This window comes from Octopus bimaculoides, chromosome 10, assembly GCF_046866305.1.
Source record: "Octopus bimaculoides isolate indiv1 chromosome 10, ASM4686630v1, whole genome shotgun sequence".
Taxonomy (NCBI): domain Eukaryota; kingdom Metazoa; phylum Mollusca; class Cephalopoda; order Octopoda; family Octopodidae; genus Octopus; species Octopus bimaculoides.
Window position 1 is genome coordinate 26444147 of NC_142937.1, and position 27884 is coordinate 26472030.

The following is a 27884-nucleotide window of genomic DNA, read 5'->3' on the forward strand; positions in this document are numbered from 1 at the left end:
TGATAAATTAAGTACCAGTTGTGTATTGGAGTTGATCTAATTGACTGACCTCCTCCCCCCAAATTTTGGGCCTTGTGCCTAGACTAGAAAAGATCTGGACATGTAAACCTGTTGTAGCTGTTTAGCCCTAGGTCGACCCAAATTGAATACCCTTATGGTACACAGGGAGTTGGTTGAGCCCCCTGTATGTCACCCACAAATCTCCTTCAGTTGAATCTTCTTTTACTTGTTTCAGTTATTGGACTACAGCCATGCTGGAGCACTGTCACGAAGGGTTCAGTTGAACAAATTGCCCCCCAGGGCTTATTTGTTTTTTTAAAGTCCGGCGCTTATTCAATTGGTCTCTTTTATTGAACTGCTAAGTTATGGGGGATGTAAAAAAAAAAACACTGGTTGTCAAATAGAATGGGACAAACACAAAGAGACACACAAACGCACATATTTACAATGGAATTCTACACAGTTTCTCTCTACTGAATTCCTCCAAATTCCTTTACAAGGCATCGGTCAGCCTTGGGCTATACTAGAAGACACACCATCCAACCCATGCCAGCATGGAAAACAGATGTTAAATGTTGAGGATGATAATAAGGTGTTATTTGAGGAAGAGTTTGCTGTGTGACATAGTGGTAATGTTAGTGTTGGCGTATTGGTGGTAGTGGTGTTGGTACAGTGGTGATCATAGCTGAGGTAGTAGTAGTAGTAGTTATAGTATGGCTTGGCTCTCCATTGGTTACAACAATGAGAGTTCCAGTTGATCCAATCACTGGAACAGCCTGCTCATGAAATTGACATGCAAGTGGCTGCGTACTCCACAGACATATGTATCCTTAACATTGTTCTCAGGGAGATTCAGCACGACACAGAATGTGACAGGTACAACTCATTTTTGCTCAGTTGAGTGGACTGGAGCAACATGAAATAGAGTGTCTTGCTGAAGAACAGAAAGCGTTGTCGGGAATTGAACTCATGACTTCCATGGTTGTGAGCTGAATGTCCTAACTGGTAAGTACCACATGCATTCTCGATAGCAGTATAGGTAGTAGTAGCAATATCAGGATTGGTAGTGAGGGTGGTTGTGTTGGTGTTGGTGGTAGTTTAGCTATTTATGAGGTGCAAAAGTCGTTAGGGTGGAGTGATTCGTAGTAGTAGTGAAATTGGTAATAAACAACAACAATAGCACCAACAACAACATTGCTTTTAAAAAAATTGGCCATTGTTATTTCTTTCTATGGAGCACATCATATGTTGAGCAAGTCTTTTGTACACCCAGGCCATGTGTATGTCCTGTGACTGTTAACTAAATGAAGCAAGTGATGATTTTGTTAGCTCTTATAAAAACCTCGTTATTGATAAAAAGATTTTTGTAATTATTTGTAACAAAAATAGCCAACAACAAATGAAAACAAAGTATAAATGCACACACACACACACACACACACACACACACACACACACACACACACACACACACATGTATGTATGCATACACACACATACATAGGTATCTATACATATATTTATGTGTATATGTGTGTATCTATGTATACACACACACACACACACACACACACACATATATATACACACATTTGTGTGTGTGTATATTTTTTCTAATACATATATACATTTATGTGTGTGTGTGTATATATATATGTATGTGTGTGTATGTATGTATGTGTATGTATATATATATATATATATATATATATTCACATGTACGTATGTGTGTGTGTGTGTATGTATATGCGTTTGTGTTTATGTTATTGATCTATCTTGCTTTATCTGTCTGTCTCTCTGTCTATCCAGCCATCCATCCATCGGTTTGGTTGTATGGTTAAAAGCTTACTTTGCAACTATTTGGTCTTAGGTTCAGTCCCACTGTACAACACCTTGGGTAAATGTTTTCTATTCTAGCTCCAGGTTGACTAAAATCTCGTGAATGGGTTTGGCAGATGGTAACCGAAAGAATCCAGTTGTATGCGTGTGTGTGTGTGTGTGTGTGTGTGTGTGTGTGTGTGTGTGTATGTTTGCCTCCTTGTCTGGATATCGTATGATAATCGTTAATGTATGTCACTGTCATACAAACAGTGTCATTCATTTCTAATGTTCTGCAAGAACATGTCTTGCCCACAGCTTCTGTTTACCAAATTCCACTCACAAAGTATTAATCAAACCTGAGGCAAAGTTGAGGAAATGGTTCTAACATAGGATTTGAACCTGGAACCATTGATTTGTGATGCAAACATCTTAACCACAGACACACATACAATTTATTTGTGAGGTACACTTCTGACCACACAGGTACACTTCTGATCACACAGGTATACTTCTGACCACACAGGTATACTTCTGATCAAACAAGTACACTTATAACTACACAGGTACACTTATGACCACACAGGTATACTTCTGATCACACAGGTACACTTTTGACCACACAGGTATGCTTCTGATCACACAGGTACACTTCTAACCATGCAGGTACACTTCTAACCACATAGGTACACTTCTGACCACACAAGTACACTTTTGACCACGCACACACAGACACACACATACACTTTAGTGAGAGCTAACAGAGATGTTTAATAAATATTTTGTATGATATTGTGGTCTTGGAAGGGTCATTATGCCAATAATGATAAACACATGCACTGGTTCAATATCACTTCTTTGTTGATAGTCAATCAGTTAAATATCTAATCAACTAATTGATTGTTTGTACAACAATGAATCGGTTGTTGTTAGTCAAAGTTCTTTTGATGCTTGTATGATATTGGCTTTTTAAAGTATAAAATGTCAGAAACTAATATTGGAAGATAACTAGCACAGTGGTGGTAGTGGTTGTTATTGTTGCTGTTGAACTTTAGGGTAAGCTCTGGTTAAGCAGATTTACATTCGAAGATGTTCCCGATGTGGCCATCTCATTTTTATCAAGGACTAGCTAATATATCCTTTCATTATTACAAAAGGTGGGTGTGATTTCTTGCAGTTTGAGGGGTGGCATAGAGACTTAGTTTTAGTTCAACTCATGGTTAACCGCATTGCGAAAAAATGAATAATTATGTTTTAAAGGTTTAAGGGACATGCCTGTGGTGTTTGTAGGGCCTTTGACACAAAACACTTTAAGGTGTTTGAGTAATCACGAGAATTTCAACAGTTTGGGAGACTTTGACTGCCAAAAATTCTAATTTTGGCACAAGGCCATCAATTTTGGTGTAAGGGCTAAGCTGATTATACCAGGACCAGTGTTCAACTGGTACTTATTTTATTGACCCCAAAAGGATGACAGGCAAAGTCAACCTTGGCAGAATTTGAACTCAGAATGTAAAGTTAAAAGAAATGCTGCTTAGCATTTGGCCTGGTGTGGTAACAATCCTCTCAAATTTCCACAATAATAATAATAATCTTTTCTACTATAAGCACAAGGCCTGGATTTTGTAGGGAGGGGGCAGTTAATCACATCGACCCAGTACGCAACTGGTACTTAATTTATTGACCCTGAAAGGATGGGAGGCAATGTTGACCTCGGTGGAATTTGAACTCAGAACATAGCAGTAGATGAAATACTGCTAAGCATTTCACCCAGCATGCTAACGATTCTGCCAGCTTGCAACCTTAATAATAATAAAAAATTTAGGTGCAAGACCAGCAATTTTGAGAGGAGTAGGGGGCAGTCAGTATTGTGAACCCCAGTACTTGATTGGTACTTAATTTCATCAACCTTGGTGAGATGAAAAGCAAAGTTAGTCTCAGCAGGGTTTGAACTCAGAACATAACGAGCTTGAACAAATCTGACAAAGTATTTCCCCCCATATTCTAACCATTCCGTCAATTCAGAGCCCTGTCTCCAATATGGCTGTGTGTCTTGAAATTCAGTGGGCGGAGGGTGAGTCAGTTCAACCAATATCAGCATCTTGTATCTCGGTACTCGACTGGTATGCGTTTTATTGACCCAGGATGAATGAAAGGCAAAGCTGACCTCGGTGAGACTAAATAAATAGAAAGCATTTGTATTCTGTCTGATGCTCCAACGAACTTACCGATTCCATGTTTCCTCTTAGAACATGTGATAGCTTTTGAATAGTCGACCTTCTTTTTAACTGAAGTTAGCACTTGATGAACCCGCTGTCTGCTTTGTCTGATAGCTACACAATATATATATATATATATATATATATATATATGCTTATACACATCCATAGAGCTACACAGGCATTCCATATATATATGTGTACACACACGCATATATAAATACACACACATACATAAATACAAACATACATATACGCACACACATAACTACAGATTTTATTACATTTTATCTTATCTTTGTGGTATTTTTATTCACTTATATATGTGTAAATTATGTATATGTGTGTGTGTATATATATATATATATATATATGTGAGGGTGTTTTATCTGTGCTATAAGCATGACAGCTAACAGTCTCCTGCTTAGATAACACTCATATTGTAATGAGACTGATGATGATGCCGACAGCGAAGATGAAGATGATGATGGTGATGATGATGATGATAACAACAGCCTTAATGAAGCCATCTTGTATAGGGTGTCAGGTGTTGATATAAATATCACTTGCAACGCCATTGTATGTGTGCACACACACACACATGCACATATTCATACATATGGTTATAAACAGAGTAGTTACTTCACGTATGTGAATGTGTCTGCGGCTGCTTGTGAGTGCTACTGGTAACATGTAACCCAGTACAACCTGGTGCATGGTCAGGTTATCAGTGACTAAACTGGCAAATGGTGACCCTCATCGTGTAAGCTTGAAGAGGTTGATTCTGGACACTTAAAAGGATGATAAACAAGACCACCCAAAGGATGGATGAACAGAAGTGGGAGAATCATTGTTCATCCAAAATGAGGACAGAGGCACATGAAATATCCCTGTGTATGTTAAGCTGCAATTTGGAGTGACGGGGGATGGTGCGCTTTCTGATTGTTCATGGCAAGAATGAACAATTCCTTGATGTCACATAACTCTTCTCCAGTATGACTGTACTTATTTACAGTATTCATTCAGGGTGGGTTGAGCTGGTTCCTGCCAAAGAGTTCACCATGTTTCTCATGAATGTCGACCACATCTGATGGTCAGTCACAGCTGAGGCTGTAAAGTAATGCTTCTGCTTGCAGCCCACAAGTCCAGCTTGTAAATTTGTCCACTTCCCCATTGGGAGAGCAAGTGGACACTGTAGTTGTCATTTGCTGTTGAGATGTAGAGGTCATGTTTGGATTTTCAGTGAGAGAAGTTCACATGTGGTTACATGCACGACTGTTCACTGAGATATCAAACAAAGAGAATACGCATGTCTCTGAGGTACGTGTACAACGATTCAGTGAGTGTACATATGTATGTTTAAAACTGGTGTCATTGTCTATGTTGAGTTCATTTATGTCCCTTGACACACTTAGCAGTTCAACAGACAGATATTGATAATTTCAGAACAAGACTAACATAAGCATGAGGGGCAATGGGGGGTGGTGGATGTGTGTGTACAATATGATAGAATAACAGCCTGGAAGACAGTGCTCCAGCATGACCTAGGACGAACAATTGAAATCAGTAAAAAGGAAAAGAAAACACACACACACACACACACACATACACAAACACTCAGGCATACACACACCTTCATGTGCACATATGTGTGCATGCACGCACACACACACATTTAATTCCATGAAAGCCTTTCTGAAATACACAGAAGGGTCAGCAGATAGATTTATATCAAGACTTCGTTATCAGTTTTACCTTTTGGCTATCTTAGTTATTACAGACTCTTGAGAAGTCTCAGACTGCAGCTGACTGCCAAAACCTTATTTAAAATCCATGCGATTGGTCAATGTTTTATATGTATGGCAGATGAAGTCCAACTCAACGGAACAATTTGATTGGCCAATGTAATATAGATAGACACATTGGAGAACTGTGTGGCCTTTTGAGGAGTCAGGGCCATAAACTTACTTGAATATATTGTAGCATGTATGTTTACAGCTATTTCTTACATAACAAGATGCTATCCCCCCCCCCCCTCAGTTGTTAAATGTGAGAAAGATGGATATAAAGATGAATAAACTCAGATGTTTATGCGTAATTAAATACATCACAGTCCAATGACCAAAACAAGCAAAGGATACATCTATATATATATATATCATCATCATCATCATCATCATCGTTTAACGTCCGCTTTCCATGCTAGCATGGGTTGGACGATTTGACTGAGGACTGGTGAAACCGGATGGCAACACCAGGCTCCAATCTAAATTTGGCAGATATATATATTTATTAATTTATTAATAAATTAATATTCCTTTACCCTTTTATTTGTAATAATTATTCACTCCCGGATAGTAAACCACAGATTTTCTGCGGTATTGCTTGTGACGCACATGGTAATTCTTGAGGAGAGATAATGGGCTGACTGGCCTATGTAGGTTCGGAGGTGCTGGTAATATGCATAATTGCCTGCATCTTCAAACCTGCAAACTAGAATATACTGATGACGGAAATGAAGGTTTTTACCATTCTGATCCCAAAACGCGTCTATGATTAACTAAGACTGGTTAGTTTCGTTGTTTTTTCTTCTTGTTTTGCCTTTGTGAGTTACAGGTACTGCTATCTGTTGGAGTTTTAGCACTTTAGCTGCTATTTCTGAACTTCAGTATGTGGTGAAGCAACTGTTGCTGATCCCTTAATTATGTGTATATATATATATTACTCTTTTGCTTGTTTCAGTCATTTGACTGCAGCCATGCTGGAGCACTGCCTTTAGTCGAGCAAATCGACCCCAGGACTTATTCTTTGTAAGCCTAGTACTTATTCTATCGGTCCCTTTTACTGAACTGCTAAGTTACGGGGACATAAACACACCAGCATCGGTTGTTAAGCGATGTTGGGGGGGGGGGACAAACAGACACACAAACATATATATATATATATATATATATATATGTATATATATATATATGTATATATATATATATATATCCGACGGGCTTCTTTCAGTTTCCATCAACCAAATCCACTCACAAGGCTTTGGTCAGCCTGAGGCTAGAGTAGAAGACACTTGCCTAAGGTGCCACACAGTGGAATTGAACCCGGAACCATGTGGTTGGCAAGCAAGCTACTTACCATACAGCCACTCCTATGCCTATACATATATATATATATATGTTGTGGCACTCCATCAGTTATGGAACAGCCTGCTTATGAAATTAACGTGCAAGTGGCTGAGTACTCCACAGACACGTGTACCCTTAACGTAGTTCTCAGGTGAGATTCAGCATGACATAGAGTGGCCCCTTTGAAATACAGGTACAACAGGAAGAAAGAGTGAGAGAAAAGTTGTGGTGAAAGCATACAGCAGGGCTTGCCACTAACCCCTGCTGGAGCCTCGTGGAACTTTAGGTGTTTTCGCTCAATAAACACTCACAACGCCCGGTCTGGGAATTGAAACCACCATCCCACAACTGTGAGTCCACTGCCCTAACCACTAGGCCATTGTGCCTCCATATATATATTACTCTTTTACTCTTTAACTCTTTTACTTGTTTCAGTCATTTGACTGTGGCCATGCTGGAGCACCACCTTTAGTCGAGCAAATCAACCCCAGGACTTATTCTTTGTAAGCCTAGTACTTATTCTATCGGTCTCTTTTTGCCGAACCGCTAAGTTACGGGGACGTAAACACACCAGCATCGGTTGTCAAGCGATGTTGGGGGGACAAACACAGACACGCAAACATATACACACACATACATATATATACATATATATACACAAATCCACGCTTATTAATCAATATGTATTAATTTATGCACACACATGCAAATTAATAAACAATCTGACACATATTTTACATACACACACACAGATACATGTAGGATTAAAAAGAAAAAAATTGTGTCAGTGTTTGATACACGTGTGTGTGTGTGTGTGTGTGTATATATATGTGTGTGTATGTGTGTGAATGTATGTGTGAATGTGCAAATATACGTGTGTGTGTGTGTGTGTAAATGTGTGAATGTATGTGTGACAGTGAATACGTGAATGTGTATGTGTGTGAATGCATGAATATGTGTGTGTGTGTGTGTGTGAATGTGTGTGTGTGTGTGTGAATGCATGTGTGTGTGTGAATGCATGTGTGTGTGAATGCATGTATGTATGTATGTGTGTGTGTGTGTGCACGTGTGTGTGTGTGTGAATGCATGTGTGTGTGTGAATGCATGTGTGTGTGAATGCATGTATGTATGTATGTGTGTGTGTGTGTGCACGTGTGTGTGTGTGTGACAGAGGAGTGCTAGTGTAACTTGAATGCCACTGAGGTGTATATATGATCCATTTAGTGTGGGTGGTTCCGTTCTGTAACTCGAGTTTTAATTACTTTTGAAACCATGGAGCCAGATACTTTGGGTATTGCGCAACGTCTAACCTCCAGGCCCAACCCAACAACCACACAAACTGTGCATCAATGCTGTACACTTATTGATAGTGTCTGTACGTAATTCCACCGAGGTTGACTTTGCCTTTTTTTTGGTGGTGGTGGGGGGGGAATCGATAAATGAAGTACCAGTTGCGTACTGGGGTCGATCTAATTGACTGCCCCCCCTCCCCTAAAATTTCAGGCCTTGTGCTTAGAGTAGAAAAGAGTGTCTTTACATAGTTGTTTGACATGCTAGAAATAGTAGCCTGATCTCCTCAATCAGTAGCTTATAGTATCAAAAAATGAAGGCTATTGTGGACAATAAAATACTGGATATACTATGCCTAAAAATTGCTGTTTCAAATCTTGAGTGAACAACTCTTTGAGGGGAGGGGGTGAGTTGATTAGTTTACTCTCTCCTACCCACTACTCGTTTGGTACTTTATTTTGAGTCTGAAAGGATGGAAAGCCAGGGTTGATTTTAGTGGGATTTGAACTCTGAATCTAAAGAGATGCAACCAAATGCCAAAAGGTATTTCTCCAATGCTCTAACAATTCTATCAGCTCCTTATTGTTATTGTTGTTATGATAATAACCCTTTCTACTATAGGCACAAGGCCTGAAATTTGTGTGTGTGTGTGGGGGGGGGGACCAGTTGATTACATAGACCCCAGTGTTTCACTGGTACTTAATTTATCGATCCTGAAAGGATAAAAGGTAAAGTCGACCTTGGTGGAATTTGAACTCAGAACACAGAGATGGGTGAAATACCGCTAAGTGTTTCATCCAGCATGTTAATGATTCTGCCAGCTCCTTGCCTTAAATGGTTTCAAATTTAGGAACATGCACAGCGATTTCAAGGGGTTTCTTTGTTGTTGATGCATGGTTAAAAGAGAGAGAGTCTCTTGACAAACTGTTTCAGTTTGTTGACTATTCCTCAGAGATATACTTAGCTTCCTTTCCCAGTCTATAGATATTGTTCAACCCTTTTGATACCAGCCCCACCTCAAATTTTTTCTTGGTTCTATGATACAGACTTCCTGTTTTAAATTGATTTAAATTAAAACCTTCCATCAAAATTTAATCCTTAAACAGAAGACATCATCAATTGATGTTTCAAAAATTTTACATGGATATGACCATCATGAAAGGAAAGTGAATATTTTACGGCACTTTTTGATAATGAGATTTTAAATTTTATTCTGCAAGAGGCCAATAATTATTACAGAAAATTACCCTAAAAAAGAAGAAACCATTTCTTGTTTTTTGCTCATTTGGCACACACATTCATGTAACTTTTTCCTGCCATTTAAGGATTAATTATGGCAAAAATTCTTCATTATTTCCAAAATTATCTGAAATAAAGTCAAACAAGATTGTTGTTATTTAGACTCAAGTCAGCTCCATTCCTGTAGACCCCTAACTAAAACCATTCCTACCCTGATTATTTCATCACATATTTGAACACAGTACAATATGTTAGGTAGGAGTAACACAAGGCTTCATGATATACCCTTTTCAACTTCTGCAGGGTACACCTTATGTCAAAATTATACAAACAGATTTTAACTAAAAATTTTGTAACATAATCTTTAGGTTTCTGTTAGTTTGAAAAATTTCAATTCTTTCTCATTTTCATTAAAGTTTGATAAAATTGGGCAGTTCCTTGAATTTTCAATGTATGAAAATAACAAAGTTATTTAAGTCAACGTTTTTGACAAATACAGTTTTTGTCTGAAGCCAGCATGGAAGGCAGACATTAAACGATGACGATGATGATGATTGTTATATAACATTTAGAAGAATAATAAAATTATTTTGTGATTAATTTTTTGTAATATTTAGAAATTCTGAAAAAGGAATGGGACTAGATAGGTCACACAGTAGGGAGACCTCCAAGCAATATTGTAAGACAAATGTAAAATTATCTTTTAATAATGGATTAAGATTTATGAGTGACATCTCTTAAGGCTGGTGAGAGACATTCATTTATGGTGTCTGCTGTCCTTCATGTGACATTATTTAAGTAGTGGGGCTACATTTATCTCTTAAGGCTGGTTGTGAGACTCTAAACCAGTGTTTCTCAACCTTTTTACCTTTGTGTAACCCTTAAAATAAATTGCATGTCTCAAGGACCCCCACCCTGCAAAGAAATACAATATATACCATATCTATCTCATATGTTTTTCATCATAGTTCACATGATAAATATCATATATATATATATCAATTCTATGACACCCTCTTGCAAACTACCTCGTCGACGAGTGACAGGGACCTTCTCTTTGTGGCTAGAGACTTCAATGGTCATGTCGGACGTCGTGCTGGAGGCTTCCATGGCATACATGGAGGCTATGGCTTCGGTTCCCGCAATGAGGAGGGAGCCAGACTGCTGGAGTTCTGTGATGCAACCGATCTTATGGTCTGCAATACCAACTTCAGGAAACCTGCCAGTCACCTAGTCACCTACCGCTCCGGCAGACACTCTAGCCAAATCGACTACATCCTCACCAGAAATAGGGAAAGAGGGCGGCTTATAAATGCCAAAACCTACCCTGGTGAAGAATGTACCCCACAACATAGATTAGTAGTTAGCGACTTCGGGATCAAGGCAAAATGGGTGCCCAGAATTAGACTGGCTTGGAGGAGAAGGGTGTGGAAGCTTAAAGACTCTGCAAATCGACGGAGACTTAGAGACAAGTTACTTGAAGCATTTGACGAAATAGAAGGGGATATAGCATCATACAACGTGGAAGACAATTGGAGATTTCTGCGGGACAACCTGTTGAAAGCCACCGACCAGATCTGTGGCTGGTGTTAGGTCCCCTCTCGACCAAGAGTAACGTGGTGGTGGAACAAGGAGGTAGACAGGGCTATTAGACAAAAGAAACAGGCTTGGAAGGACTGGAAGAACGGTGGTAGCAGGGAATTGTACCAATGTGCCAGAAGGGAGGCTAGGCGACAGGTTTATTTAGCCAGAGGGGAGGCAGACAAGAAAAGATTTGCCAATGTTCTGCGCCGTGAGGACCAAAGACTCAAGGTATTTTGTGTTGCAAGACAGTGTAGGAGAGAGAATAGTGATGTCGTAGGAGAGAAATGTGTTTGCATGGATGATGGTACGCTTGCACTAAATGAGGCTGCAAAGAAAGAGGTATGGAGATGCCACTACGATAGATTGCTTAATAAAGAGAATGAATGGGAGAAAGAGAGCCTGCCGTATGTCGACCTAACAGAGGGACCAGCTATCCGAGTTGATAGTACCAGGGTAGATAAAGCAATTAAGAGTACGAAGACAGGGAAAGCCCCCGGCCCATCAGGAATCACTGCAGAGATGCTCAAAATATCTGGCAGTGTTGGCTACAGCCTAGTCACCCGTATTACGAACCAGGTGTTACACGAAGGAGTCATACCCAATGACTGGTGTAGCAGCACCATAGTCAACTGCTACAAAGGTAAAGGTGACACTTTAGATACAAATAATTACAGAGGCATCAAGCTGTTAGATCAGGTTATGAAAGTTACGGAGAGGGTCATAGCCCAACTAATTAGGGAGCGAATCAATTTAGATGAGATGCAGTTTGGGTTTGTGCCAGGTAAAAGCACTACTGATGCCTTATTTCTAGTGAGACAGCTGCAGGAGAAATACCTAGCCAAGGATAAACCTCTGTACCTGGCTTTCGTTGACATGGAGAAAGCCTTTGACAGGGTCCCCCGATCCCTTATCTGGTGGTCAATGAGGAAACTTGGGATAGAAGAATGGTTAGTGAGAGCTGTGCGAGCCAATGTACAGAGATGCTGTCAGTAAGGTGAGGGTTGGAAATGAGTACAGCAATGAATTCCGGGTAGAGGTAGGGGTCCACCAAGGTTCCGTCCTCAGCCCCCTCCTATTTATCATAGTCCTCCAGGAAATCACAGAGGAGTTCAAGACAGGTTGCCCCTGGGAGCTCCTCTATGCTGATGACCTTGCACTAATTGCGGAGTCACTATCAGAACTAGAGGAGAAGTTTCAGGTGTGGAAGCAAGGTCTAGAATTGAAGGGCCTTAGAGTCAACCTAGCTAAAACCAAAATCCTAATAAGTAGGAAGGTAGATAAAACACAAACCCCTTCAGGTAGATGGCCCTGCTCAGTATGTAGAAAAGGAGTAGGTAGTAACTTTATAAGATGTACCTGGTGCAAGCTATGGACACATAAGAGGTGCAGCAATATCAAAGGCATGTTAACTAGGAAGTTAGTTTGTATGTGGCAGATGTTCAGGTGCAATAAGGACTGTAAACAAACAGGAAACAACTTCTATCTCATTCCAGGGTGAAAAACTAGAGGTAGTCGATAGCTTCCGCTATCTGGGTGACCAAGTTAGTAGTGGGGGTGGGTGCGCTGAAAGTATAGCTGCTAGAATAAGAATAGCCTGGGTAAAGTTTAGAGAGCTCTTACCTCTGCTGGCGACAAAGGGACTCTCACTCAGAGTAAAAGGCAGACTGTATGACGCATGTGTACGAACAGCCATGCTACATGACAGTGAAACATGGGATGTAACTGCTGAGGACATGCGTAAGCTCGCAAGGAATGAAGCCAGTATGTTCTGTTGGATGTGTAATGTCAATGTGAATACCCGTCAGAGTGTAAGTATCTTGAGAGAAAAGCTGAACATTAGAAGCATCAGTTGTGGTATGCAAGAGAGACGATTGCACTGGTATGGACATGTGGTGAGAATGGATGAGGATAGCTGCGTGAAAAAGTGCCACACCCTAACAGTTGAGGGAACCCGTGGAAGAGGTAGGCCCAGGAAGACCTGGGTTGAGGTGGTGAGGCAAGACCTTCGTACATTGGGCCTCACCGAGGCGATGACTACTGACCGAGACCTTTGGAAATGTGCTGTGCGTGAGAAGACCCGGCAAGCCAAGTGAGATCGTTGCCAGTGCCCCTGGACTGGCTCTTGTGCGGGTGGCACATAAGATGCACCATTTTGAGCGTGGCCATTGCCAGTACCGCCTGACTGGCCTTCGTAGGATTTTTGAGCGAGATCGTTGCCAGTGCCCCTGGACTGGCTCTTGTGCGGGTGGCACATAAAAGACACCATTTCGAGCGTGGCCGTTGCCGGTATCGCCTGACTGGCCTTTGTGCGGGTGACACATAAAAGCACCTACTACACTCTCTGAGTGGTTGGCGTTAGGAAGGGCATCCAGCTGTAGAAACTCTGCCAAATTTAGATTGGAGCCTGGTGTTGCCATCCGGTTTCACCAGTAATCAGTCAAATCGTCCAACCCATGGTAGCATGGAAAGTGGACGTTAAACGATGATGATGATGATGATGATCTCAAAAGGATGTGTTATAATACTATTCCACAGCCATACCAACAATCCAATAATACTATTCCACATATACAAAAACAGGCATACAAACAGTCCAACATACCTCTATCATCAGCTGCCCCAGGGATATAATTATGGTTTCAACCCTGGGCAGTACCAGTCAATCAGGCGGTGTCAACAGCTCTAAAATAAGTGTTGTTTGGAAACAGACAAACCAAATAAACCACAATTTTCAAACACATTTACTCAGTGTACAACCATATTGATAAATAAATTCTACAAGTAAATTACAACCCCTCCTAAATATATATATATATATATATATATATATATATATATATATATATATATATATGGTTGTTATATCTTTTGATAACATAATAGGTTAGATAGGATGATATCTATATTACAATAATATGTTGTGCATGTATAGTAATATTACGATCATGAAATTAGCATCAGCTTATCTCACTCTTTCTCACGGAACCCGTAGGAACCTTTTATGGAATCCTGAGGTTCTGGGGAACCCTGGTTGAGAAACGCTGCTCTAAACCATATAAAGAAGATATGATAAAAGTGAAACGTTGAATTATTTGAAGGGTCTTGTGGATTGTGAAGTTCTAAGTAAAATCTCTAATTTGGTACTTCATTGGTTATGAGGATGAGTGCTCCAGTTGGCCTGATAAATGGAACAGCTGGCTCATGCAATTAATGTGTATGTGGCTGAGAACGTCACAGTCAAGTGCACCTCTAACACAGTTCTCTGGAAGATTCAGCATGACAAAGAAAATTAGAGTTATGTACCCTTCCACCGTAGACACCATAATTAAATTGTTGTAGAATAATTCAATGAAAAAAGGGTTCGAAGTCTGCAAGACAGCTGTTCAATCTGGAAAGGGTGGTGTCCTCACCAAAAGTAATGTCTTCATATGCTTGGAGCCCTCTCTGTTGAATTATTCTACGAGTTTTATGATCAAAGGGGACATGACTCTAATTTTCTCTTTTCATTCACCCTTCCACTTTTTGCATCAACCTTCTTGCTTTTTTTCTTGTAACTTCTCATGTACCAGTGTCCTTATTTTCAAATTGAACAGACTATATGCACAGAGGCTGAAGATTGCTTGCGGGAGACAGGGTATGTTATATAAAACCTGTCTAGACATGTGTCTGCAGAGCAAGAAACTATTAGCTTCTATCTTTATACTGTGTACATTAAATGGTCTGAATACATGTATGTGTGGGTGTGTATATAAATAATGTATCTGTATATCTATATATCTGAAACATATAATCATGTTACATATTTTAAGATGTAAATATCAATATTCTAATACATAAACATTAAAATACAAACTCTATACATGAAAAAGAATATAATAATAATAATAATAATAATAATAATAATAATAATAATAATCCCTTCTACTGAAGGCACAAGATCGGAAACTTTTGGTGGGAGGGGATTACTTGATTATATCAACCCCAGTGTTTCACTGGTACTTAATTTATCAACCCCGAAAGGATGAAAGGCAAAGTAGACCTCGGTGGAATTTGAACTTAGAACATAAAAACAGACAAATGCTGCTAAGCATTTTGCCTGGCATGCTAACGATTCTGCCAGATCCCCATCTTAGTATTAATAATAATAGTAATAATACGAATAATAACAACAACTGCAAAAAACCCCAAAAAACCCAGAACAATATTGAAAAGCTGCGACGAACAGATGTTACTTACCTGGCATTAATCCAATAATCAACTACGTGGGGGAATTCTGAAGATATTTATCAACATAGCTTTAAATATTATGCGCTGTACAATATATATTTTACAGGCTATAGAATATGTTATACACCATAGGATATATATACTTGCTTCTTGTAATACAAGCGTTTAATAAATAAACCATAAACTGTGTTTACGATTTATTTAAAGAGGCATTTAATTACATGACTTTTTTGGTAGTTGAAACGGAACCAGCCGACCAATCAACCATCTGATTGGCTAATCTCAATTAATCCCTACCAAAATTTATTTTTGGATTTCGTTCTTCAGAATTATTATTAACATTATTTATCATTTCTTTTTTGTAGTTTTTGCTATGGGCGAACTGGGTGGGCGGGCGGGTGGTCAGTGATGTTTTGGGTTGCATCATTGTTGATAATGTATTACATACATACATACACACATACATATTTATATGAACTCTTCTACATCACACCATAATGAATAAATTGCACAACATCGGCAAAGAAATTTGAGAAATTTGATAAGAAAATGTGAATCCAGTTATTTCTCCAAAAACAATGTCACTATACACGAAATTTTATATCATTTTCCTAACCGGATGATTTAAATATATTTTTTAATCATATAGTACAAATCTTCTGTAGTCTTTTTCTTCTATTTTGTTTTTATGTATGTATATATATATATATATATATATATCTACGATGATGACACACACATGTATATCTATATCTACATATATATATATCTACATACACACACACACACACACACACACACACACACACACACACATATATATATATATATATATATATATATATATATATATATATATATATATATATATATATATATATATATATATATATATACATATAAATTCGACGACTGGCACCCATACCAACATTGTCTCCTTCATTGGACACTAAACTCCGCTTGCGAAGACTTATTGGGGCAAGTGAAAGCGAAATTGGGATGGCACCTGTGCCCAGCGTTGCCTTTCTGGCACTTGTGCCTGCGGCATGTGTAAGGACTTTTGAGCGAGATCGTTGCCAGTGCCCCTGGACTAGCTCTTGTGTGGGTGGCACATAAAATACACCATTTTGAGCGTGGCCGTTGCCAGTACCGCCTGACTGGCCTTCGTGCCGGTGGCACGTAAAAGCACCCACTACACTCTCTGAGTGGTTGGCGTTAACGAGGGCATCCAGCTGTAGAAACTCTGCCAAATCAGATTGCAGCCTGGTGTAGCCATCTGGTTTCACCAGTCCTCAATCAAATCGTCCAACCCATGCTAGCATGGAAAGCGGACGTTAAACGACGACGACGATGATGATAATGATGATATATATATATATATATATATATATATATATATATATATATATATATACATATATATACACTCATATGCTGGTGATACGTAAAAAGCTGCTTTTGAGTGTTGTGCTTCATGGAGGCAATGACCATGACCTTTGGCATTATGTCGTGCTTGAGAAGAAGACTCATCAAGCCGAGCAAAATCACAGTCATCAAGCATGGCAAATACTGGTGTCACACAAATGGCACCGATTTTGGTGGCACATAAAAGCATCCATTACACTCTCAGAGCGTTTGGTGTTAGGAAGGGCATCCGGCCGTAGAAACCATACCAAGTTAGACTGGAGTCTAGTGCAGCCCCTCAGCTTACCAACCCTGGTCAAACCGTCCAACTCATGCCAGCATAGACAATGGACGTTAAATGATGATGATGATACACTGATATATTTATATATATATATATATATATATATATATATATATATATATATATATATGTATACATACATCATACATATATACATAATGTATATTCATACAGGCATACATCATACATACATAGATATATACATACATATATCATACATATCTTCATATATACATATATATATATAGCTACTCGTCATATATATATATATATATATATATATATATATATATATATAATTTTAGGGAAAAGAACCAAGGTTCATGAACTCATCGATGAAAATCCACTGTCACATATAGAAAAATTTAATAAGTAAAAGCATTGTTGGTTGATATATACATTCTTTTATTATTATCATTGTTGTATTTTGACCTGAAGATTAGCTATATTTTTGAATAGAATTGATTTTGGATAGTTTTAATTGATTTTAATCGATTTAAATTTTCTTTCTATTTGAAAATTGGTTATGAAACACGTGTAGTTGTTTTATTATCTTTATTTTATGATATTTACTTTGTATTATATCATACTCATTTATTGTGCTTTTAATTATTAATTTTTCTATATGTGACAGTGAATTTTCATCGATGAGTTCATGAACCTTGGTTCTTTTCCCTAAAACTATATATTTATATATATTTTACTCTGTAAAGATCAATTTAATTTTAATTTTTGATAAATTGATTTTAATTGAGTTTTTACCTGTAATTTTGGATTTTTATCCCTAATAATAATACTATTATTATTATTATTATTATATATCATACATATATAGATATGTACATGCATGCATGTGTGTGTGTGTGTGTGTGCGTGTGTGTGTGTGGAACTCAAGGGAATTGAAGAATTTAGTTAGAAAGATGGGGAGGAGAGTAGTAAAATAGTTGGGTGCAGCAAACTGGACACAATCTCTGTATGGTCTACTCCACTCCTTCAACTATGTCACAAAACAAAATTAATAATAATAATAATAATAATAATAATAATAATAATCCTTTCCACTATAGGCACAAGGCCTGGAATTTTTTTGGGAAGGTGATGGGTTGATTACATTGACCCCCAGTACTTGACTGGTTCTTAATTTAAGGATGGAAATCAAAGTTGGCCTCGGTGGAATTTGAACTCAGAACATAAAGACAGACAAAATGCTGCAAAGCATTTCATCTGACATGTTAACAATTCTGTCAGCTTGCCACCATAAGAATAATGATAATGATAATAATGATGATAATAATAATAATGATAACGATAATAATAATGATGATGATCATAATAATAATGATGATAATAATAATGATGATGATGATGATGATCCTAATGATGATGATCATAATGATAATGATGGTAATAATAATAATGATGATAATGATAATAATAATGATAAAAATAATGATAATAATAATAATGATGATGATAATAATAATGATCATAATAATAATAATGATAATAATAATAATAATGATGATAATGATAATAATAATGATAAAAATAATGATAATAATAATAATGATGATATTAATAATAATGATAACGATAATAATAATGATAATAATAATAATAATGATAATGATAATGATGATGATAATAATAATAATAATGATAATGAGAATGATGATGATAATAATAATAATAATGATAATGAGAATGATGATGATAATAATAATAATAATGATAATAATGATAACGGTAATAATAATGATGATAATAATGATGATAATGATAATAATAATGATAATAATAATAATGATAATGATCACAATGATGATGATGATCATAATGATAATTAATAATAATGATGATGATAATAATGTGATGATGATGATAATATAATGATGATAATAATGATGATGAGGATAATATGATGATAATAATGATGATGATAATAATGATGATGATAGTGATGATAATGATGATAATAATGACGATGATGATGATGATGATGATAATAATGCAGTGGATGTGTATACCGACATCCTTTTTACTATAACCACAACAAAAATGCTAATTGGTTAAAAAAAAAAAAGAGTACTCTCCTGTCCCTGTTAAATTTCATTGGTCGGCTCTTAAATATGATGCCTTGTTTTATTTGGGTGTGGAGGGAGATGTGTGGGATATGGGGGTGTGTGTTTTGTGTGGGAGGGAGATGAATGGAACCTTGAGATGGGGTGTGTGGGTGGGTTTTTTAAAAATCCTGTCTTCATGCCCCCCCCCCCCTCCTCACTTTTCACAATAGTTGAGGGGTGTGTGGTTTCACCACCGCCGCCGCCACCACCACCACCACCACCACCACCACCACCACATCTCCACAACCACAGCCAAAACCGTCATCATCATCATTGTCACCATAGCCACCATCACTATCAGCATTGTAACTGTCATCATCATCATCATCATCATCACTACTATCACCACCATCATCATCAATAGTTATATTCAGCATATCATCGTCGTCATCACCGTCAACACTGTCATCATCATCATCATCATCATCACTACCATCACCAACAAGAACATCACCACCATCATCATCATCATCATCAATAGTTATTATATTCAGCATATCATTGTCGTCATCACCGCCAACACCGTCATCATCATCATCATCATCATTACAACAACCACCATCAACGACAACGATACTAACATTCTCAATAGCATTTTATCGCCACCACCACCACCACCACCACCACCATCATCATCATCATCATCAGGGTATCTCTTAATTGATACATTATTTAAATGAGGTGGGTGTGGTTAGAGTTGAAAACCCCAAAAGATTTATTAAGGTGGAAGCATTTATATTCTACAGGCTGTGATACTTCCCAGCATCACCGTCCCTGATACCCCAACACCCTGATGTGAAGCCCACCCCGCACCCCCATCCATTGCAGGTTTGTAAATAAATAAATAAAGAGATTATATCCCCAGTGAGCGTGGGTAGCTGCTTTTAGTGTGGTGGTGTGTTGGAAGTGGAGGGGTGGGGGGTGGAGCAAGGGGTGTGAGGGTGAAGATTATATTAATAAGGGAGTACTTGTTCATTCATTGAATAATAATGACTACCATGTGTGCATGTTAAATGGTTGGGAGTTACATGTGCGTGTGTATGTATGTATGGATGTATCTCTGTGCGTGTGTATGTATGTGTGTCTGTGTGTGTGTATATATATATATATATTTAGAAACAGAATAATAGAGTGTAAAGAAATGTATAATTTGGTAATTTGTTAACCAGCTGGACACACACACACACACACACACACATGCATATATTTACATATTTACAGATATACGCATATACATACATACAAATATATATATATACATATGTAGATACAAGCATGTATATGCATATGCGTATATATATATATATATATATATATATATATATATACACTCACACATGTGTATATAAATGTGTATATATATATATATATATATATATATATACATACATATATATACACACAAATGTGTATATATATGTGTATATATATGTGTGTATATATGTGTATATATATATATGTATATTATATATATATATATATATATATATATATATATATATATATACACGCACACGTGTGTATACATACATATATATACACACACATAAGAGTGTATATACATGTGTATATATATAAATATATATACATTCACACACAAGTATGTATATATATTATAGATATATTTATACATATCCAAGTCTGTATATGTGTATACATTTATATACACATGCACAGACTTGATGGCAACATCTCTTTCTTTTGATGTTATATTGAATGCACATATAAAATGCTATATATATATATATATATATATATATATATACACCGTATACACCCTACATATATGACTGCATATACTCCTAATTCGAATATTAACGAGAGAATGAAGCTAATGAACAAGCAGCTAAAAATAACAGTTAAATTTCCTTCAGACTCCACTCTACTGTCATAAAGAAGGACTCACTGGATAATGCGATATTGGTTTATCTACCCATAAAAATAACAAGGTACAGTCACGGTTGGTATGCCTTTTATTAAGGCTGGCCTGGCATTAAACAATGACAAAAACAACAATAGCTCATATTGAAATTTGCCATATTCCACACATGTAATTGCTATCCAACTTGTTAGAAATAGCAGCTAAATTTTTCTCAAATATTATCCTATAATCTTGTTTTTTTTTTTTCAGAATTGTTCATTGGATAATGTAGCCTGAGATACATTTATGATCTTTCCCACATTTAAAAGCAAGAAAAAAAAGCAAAAGGAAATGGATGAAACAAAAGAGAATCTTAACAACTGGAATAACTTTTGATCAAAGAATCTGCTTTTGTTAAAGCTGAGGGAGGAAGAGAAGAGAGAAGGTAAGAGGAGGAGGAAGAGAAAAGAGGAGATGTGGGAAGAGGAGGAAAAGATGGAAGAAGTCGGAGGAGAGGAGGTGGCAAACATGAAAGTTCTCAGTGGGGAACAAGTGAACTGTTTCCTAGTCACTTGATCTGCTAGTTAGAGCAGCCCCAAATCCTCTTTCTACTCTCTCAGCCTAAGAAAAAAACAAAGGACATATTGAAGAAAATGGTCCCCACCGAACATGAAACACAATGATGCAGTTTCTGAGTGAACAACATGAAAGCTGAAGTGTCCTGCAAGTCTTTCGGAATAGATTAGCTTGAATTGAGAAATGGAGTAAAACAAGGATGGCCATTGCTCCCACAAACTTTTCTATCTTCTGCTCAGCTATGATTGAGCTCACTTTGCCAGGGGTCAGCAAAGGGATCGATAGACTGAGGGTCTATTTATTGTTATTATTATCATCATTATTATTAGTGAGTGAGAGAGTAGTGTTTTCCATCAAAGTGACACTGGGGTACAAATATATGAAGCTTAATATACCCATCATGACTATCAGTCCGATAAGGGTATACCAGGCACATGCATCACAACCATATGTGCACACATCAAGATAAACAGTACAAGGGGATCCCAGTTAGAATTTTCTTTAGGTTGAGTAGCCCATCCTGCTCAAAAGGTCCCTGAATGAGGATTATTTAAGGATGGTGAATGGAACATCCATATTTCCAGGGAGGGGTGAATTATTCAAATCCTAAAGAATCTCTCTCAACACATGGCTATGCTGCTCCCTCACTACACCTGGTTGTGATCAGAGATGCATATTTCGCCGGCCTTTAAGGGGAGATGCTCAAAGAGTTAAGGTCAAACAACTGATAAGTAAATTCTGTGCATTATTATTATTATTATAACCTCGCTTAGGTCAACTTTGCTTTTCCTATTTTCGGGGTTGTATCAATAAAGCATTGGGGTCGATGTAATCGATAAACTTCCCCCCCCCCCAAAAAAATTACTGGCTTTGAACGAAAATTAGAAATAAAACGCTTAGCAGCATTTCGTCCGTTTTTACATTGTAATTCTGTTCAAATTCCACCGATGTCAACTTTACTTTTCATCCTTTCGGAGGTCAATAAAAATAGTACCAGTCAAGTACTGGGGTCTATGTAACCGACAATCTCCTTCGTCAAAAATCTGCAGGCCTTGTGCCTATAGTAGAAAGGACTATTATTAAAATAATTAAATTGTACTTTCAGTTCGTTTAGGAAAAAAGCAAAAATATTCTAAATGCAAGGGAAGTAACTCTATATTAAAGCCGTTCACTTGAAGGGAATTTTGGAAAGGAATCTCTGGAGATTTTATAATTCTTCGATATTCCATTCACATCTCTTCAATATAAATATTTAGAAATTTCTTTTTCTTCTTTTTGTAGTTTCTGATCATATATCGCTACTATTATCTCACTGGTTTTATTTTTATATCGACTTTTTAATAATATCGGATTGAATCGTTAGCACGCAGGGCAGAATGCTAAACGGCTTATCGTCCGTCTTTACGTTCTGAGTTCGAATTCCGCCGAGGTCGACTTTGCCTTTCATCCTTTCGAGATCGATAAAATAAGTACCAGTTGATAAAATAACTACCATCCTCCGAAATTGCTGGTTTTGTGCCAAAATTTGAAACCGATATATTAGATTAAAACTAATAAAATTATCTTCAGAATAGAAAACTGACACGTTTTCATACACTCATACCCCCCCCATACACACACACACACACAATCATTTAAAGAAGTAATGTTTGCAAAGATCTATTTAATACACTGTGACAGTGGACCCCCGTCGATCGGCGACGAAGATTTAACGAAACAAAAATATTTTTATTAGAAAATATTTTCACTCTGAAGTGTCAGTTCAAAGGGAGATAACAAATATAGTGTTTACAAGGGAGAAAACTCCAGCGGTATTTTTTTTGTTTTTTAACTACTTTCTTGGAAATTACTGTTAAATTTCATTTATAACATAAATACTCATCATACGCTTGATGGACCAGATGTACGAGAACTTTGTTTCCTTAGCACGAGGTCCTAGGTTCGATGCTTTTGTGCGTCAGATATTTATTTTTAAAGCCGTGATTCAATTGGGCAGAGAGAAACTATATGGAAGCCCGTCGGGTGGGTTTTACTTGTTTCAAAAGATATTTTTTTGTCCCTGAGTAGCGCAGATTCTACCTGAGAATCACGTTAAAGTTACACATGTGTAAGGAATATTCCACCATTTACACGCTAAATCAGGAGCAGACAATTCAGTTGATTGAACAAGTGAGTCCTCATCACGAAAGGACGAAGATCCACCTCATAGAACACCTATAATCAGGCTCTTATTATATTCACTTCAATACATTGAGGGAATTATATGGACACTAGAAGATATAGTGAGCAAGAGAGATAGACAAATTAAAAAGCAGGATATCTCAAACCTTCTTCACCAGTTCCTACGTCTCTAGGGATTTTGTTTACATAAATGTGCAGCCGTTTGGTTAAGAACCTTGCTTAGAAATTATGAGGTTCGTGTTGGATAGTGCTGCTTGCACCTAGAGAAAGTATCTTCTGTAGCAAGAGATCAAACAACATTAGTAAGCAGAATTTGGTAGACAAAAACAGTAAGGTACCCATCGTACACCTCACCACTCTATTTCTCTCTGACTAAACCTTTTTTTTTTCTCTCCCTGTTTATTTCTGTGTTCCTTTCTGTTGAAGAGCGTAGGCTCGAAACGTAAAATACTCTCACTTCCCGAGCGTTAAATTAATACATCTGTTTGCTGTTTACACACCCGTCTTTGTCTTTTGTCTTTTTGTAAATTCTCATTATACACACACACACACACACACACACACACACACACACACAACTGACGTCACATACTTAATGTACATGTTTTGTTTATGCATTTATTGGCTGTGAGACTCATTCAAGGAAAAGACCCTTTAAGATGTTGAGTGTCATAGCACACGAGGTCTTAAAAGGACTTCCTGGAACAAACCCTGCAGCTAATAAGCATATGAACAAAGCACATACATTCAGTATTGAACATTAGTAATGTTAAATGTTATTACAGTTGGTTACAATTGAAAATTTTATACATATCAAAAGGAGGTGTTATAATTGTTGTTGTTGGCATCCTTTTGTCTCGGGAGACAATGCAGTTGCACATAAACTAATCCAGTCTGGTTTTTACATTTCATGTCCTCTCCAGTTTTGCGCAGGCCTGCTGGGCTAGATGTAAGAAAATCCTGGGTAGCCCAATCATTAGGATTCCTCTCTCGACCTTGCTGACATAGTCCAAAGGAGTGCAGAGCATTACGTTTGGCACCAGCTTGGTTGCAGGAGCTGCCGGAAGAGTGTCGAGTCGAACACTAAACCGCCTACGGGGCTCCACTTCGGATTTCTTTGAAGGTTGTCTCCTTTCCGTAATCCTGGATAAGGGCCCATAAGAGGAAAGAGCAGAGAGGCATGTCAGGGGTAGTGTTGGTATATTTCTTTTGAAAAAAAAAATGTACAGAATTGTTCAAGGATGCAGTGGCCTGATTATAACTGATGCAGAAAGATTGTTCTATGTTTTGACAATTGTGTGACGAATGTATTTAAAAATCATGGGTGCTGCATTGTTTTTTGATTTTATAAGCATTTTTATGAGTGTAGAGGTATTGAAAATGGGTGGCTAAAGTTGTTGTTGGAAAGTGGGTGGATAATCTTTGGGCTTTTTTCCAAGATAGCAGCTAGATATGGAAGCAATATGGTTAAGATATTCTAAGTGACGGACAGAAGATAGTCATCTAGTTAAACACACACACACACATATGTGTGTGTGTGTGTGTGTGTGTGTGTGTATGTATGGTATGTATGTGCGTATATGCATAACATACACATGTGTGTTGTGTTTATGTTGTGTCCCTTTATGTACAATGGAAGGAAAGTGATTGCTAAGTGGATAAAATACTGGACTACATGGCCATAGGTCATAGGTTCCAATCATCCATTGGTGTTTTATTGTGTTCCCAGATAGAAGATATGGACATTTTATTGCACATTGCTTCATTCATCTGACTGTTAAGATGAAGTACCAGATCAAACCAAGAATATTTGAATTCCCATCATTTTAGGATTGACAGAATAAATACCAGTAATTACACACGAACAGATTAATCAAAAGGGAGCTGCAAATATCCATTACTGACTCATGAAAGCTAGAATTTCATGCATGGCATTTAATGAAAGCCTAAACTTCTTTATATGAACCTGGAGTCATTCACAGCTATGAAAGAAAGAAATCTACCTGTGTCATCAAATCAATCAACACACCTGTCTGTCTGTTATAGGGATGTAAACACATCAGCATTGGTTGTCAAGTGATGTTGGTGGGGGGTGGGGGTGAGAAACATATCACACACACACACACACACACACACACACACACACACACACACACACACACACACACACACACACACACACACACACACAGATATATACTACGGGCTTCTTTGAGTTTCTGTCTACTAAATCCACTCACAAGGCTTTAGTCAGCCTGAGGCTATAGTAGAAGACACTTGCCTAAGGTACCATGCATCTTTTTGTCTGTCTGGCTTTATCTCCATCCATCTTTCTGTCTGTCTGTCTCTCTCTACCTACACACACATGTACGCATGCACGCACACACACACACACACACACAAACATGCAGTAAACACAATATGGCCAAATGTTTAAAAAGTTTACTTTGTAATCACGAGATTCTGGTTTTGAATTGGTTCCATGGCATCTCGAAAAAAACTGACCTCAGGTCAAGTCAAACCCTACCAGTGGAATGATGTAAGACAGAAACTACCAAAAAGGCTATTGGATGAATTTTACTTCCAATCTAAAGGTCCAGCTTTATTTTACTGGGGAAAAGAGTGAGAGAGAGAGATTAACTTCTCAGCTTTAAAAAAGCTATGCAAATGGAGCTATGTGTGTGTGTGTGTTTGTTCATGTCTGCTTATATTGAGGTTGCCTGCTAATTGCAAATAAAAGCGTGGCTATGTGGTTAAGAAGTTTGTTTCACAACTCACTGGTTTCAGGTTCGGTTCCACTGCGTGGCACATTGCATTAGTGCCTTTTACTATATAGCTTTCAGCCAACCAAAGCCTTGAGTGGATTCGACAGATGGAAACTGAAAGATGTCTTTTGCATGTATGTGTGTGTGTGTGTGTGTGTGCATGTATGCATGCGTGTATGTATGTGTGTGTGTGTGTATGTGTGTGTATTTCCTCGTCGTGTGTGCGTCTCCTTGTCTTGACATAGTGTGATCATTGTAAATGAATGTCCCCGTCATACAAGCCATGTCTTCAGTTCTAATATTCTGTAAAAAAACATGTCTGGCCATGGGAAAATATTATCTTGCTTGGAAATAGGTGAGGATTGATGACAAGAAGGGGGCATCTGGCTGTGGAAAAACTGAATTAACTCCATCCAACCCACACAAGCATGGAAAAGTGGATGTAAAACTAAAGATGACAATGATAATATCCATGTCACACAAGCAGTGTTGTTTAATTGTAATCCTCCATGGAAGCATGTCCATGTTTTAAGGATTAGGGGCAATTATTACCTTGTTTGGAAATAAGTGAAAGTTGGTGGAAAAAAAGGCATCCAACCCTAGAAAATCTGCCTCAAAGAATTTCTTTTAATCCATGCAAACATAGAAAAGAAAAGTGGATATTAAAATGTTCATGATGATTAATTGGTTAATTAGATAACATTACCCATTATACAGTTCTATATGGGCATATGGCATAGTGGTTGAGCGCAGGCTACTAACCCCAAGATTCCGAGTTCAATTCTAGGCAGTAACCTGAATAATAATAATAATAATAATAATAATAACAACAACAACATCGAAAAATACCTTAGGAATGAGAACCCAGGTTCGAAATTTCCCCACAACACCTGATGAAGGCTGGAGGGTATATCAGCCGAAATGTTGTGTTAACAACAAACAAGATGAGGACAAATATCCGTCAAATGTAAATAATGTATTACCCATTATATTCTCTACTGAAAGGAATCATTTAATGCCAATTTTACTTAGCCATTTTGATACCAACCCACATAAAACTTGTCCTGGTCCTATGATATAAAATTCTTGTTTTAAAGTGACCTAAATAAGTTTCCACTAAAATTTCTTGTTAATTTATGCTCTAAACACTAGTTTAACAATAAAG

At 37.6% G+C, this 27884-nt stretch overlaps 1 protein-coding gene and 1 long non-coding RNA gene across 7 annotated transcripts in view; one reads left to right on the forward strand and one right to left on the reverse strand.

Annotated features, from left to right (window-relative positions):
* Positions 1 to 22208, forward strand: part of LOC128248883 (uncharacterized) — a 45450-nt gene extending 23242 nt beyond the window's left edge. Inside the window, exon 2 of the long non-coding RNA XR_008265017.2 lies at positions 21468 to 22208. This is a non-coding gene — a long non-coding RNA (uncharacterized LOC128248883). The remainder of the gene's footprint in view (positions 1 to 21467) is intronic.
* LOC106877481 (heparan sulfate glucosamine 3-O-sulfotransferase 5) overlaps positions 1 to 27884 on the reverse strand; it is a 470569-nt gene that overhangs the window by 9510 nt on the left and 433175 nt on the right. The window contains exon 1 of one of the 6 annotated variants that reach the window (XM_014926422.3): positions 15515 to 15663. The exons of the other annotated variants lie outside the window; for them this stretch is intronic. The gene's annotated coding sequence lies outside the window, so the exon portion shown is untranslated. Of the gene's footprint in view, positions 1 to 15514; positions 15664 to 27884 lie in introns of those variants that run through there. 6 annotated transcript variants of the gene reach the window in all.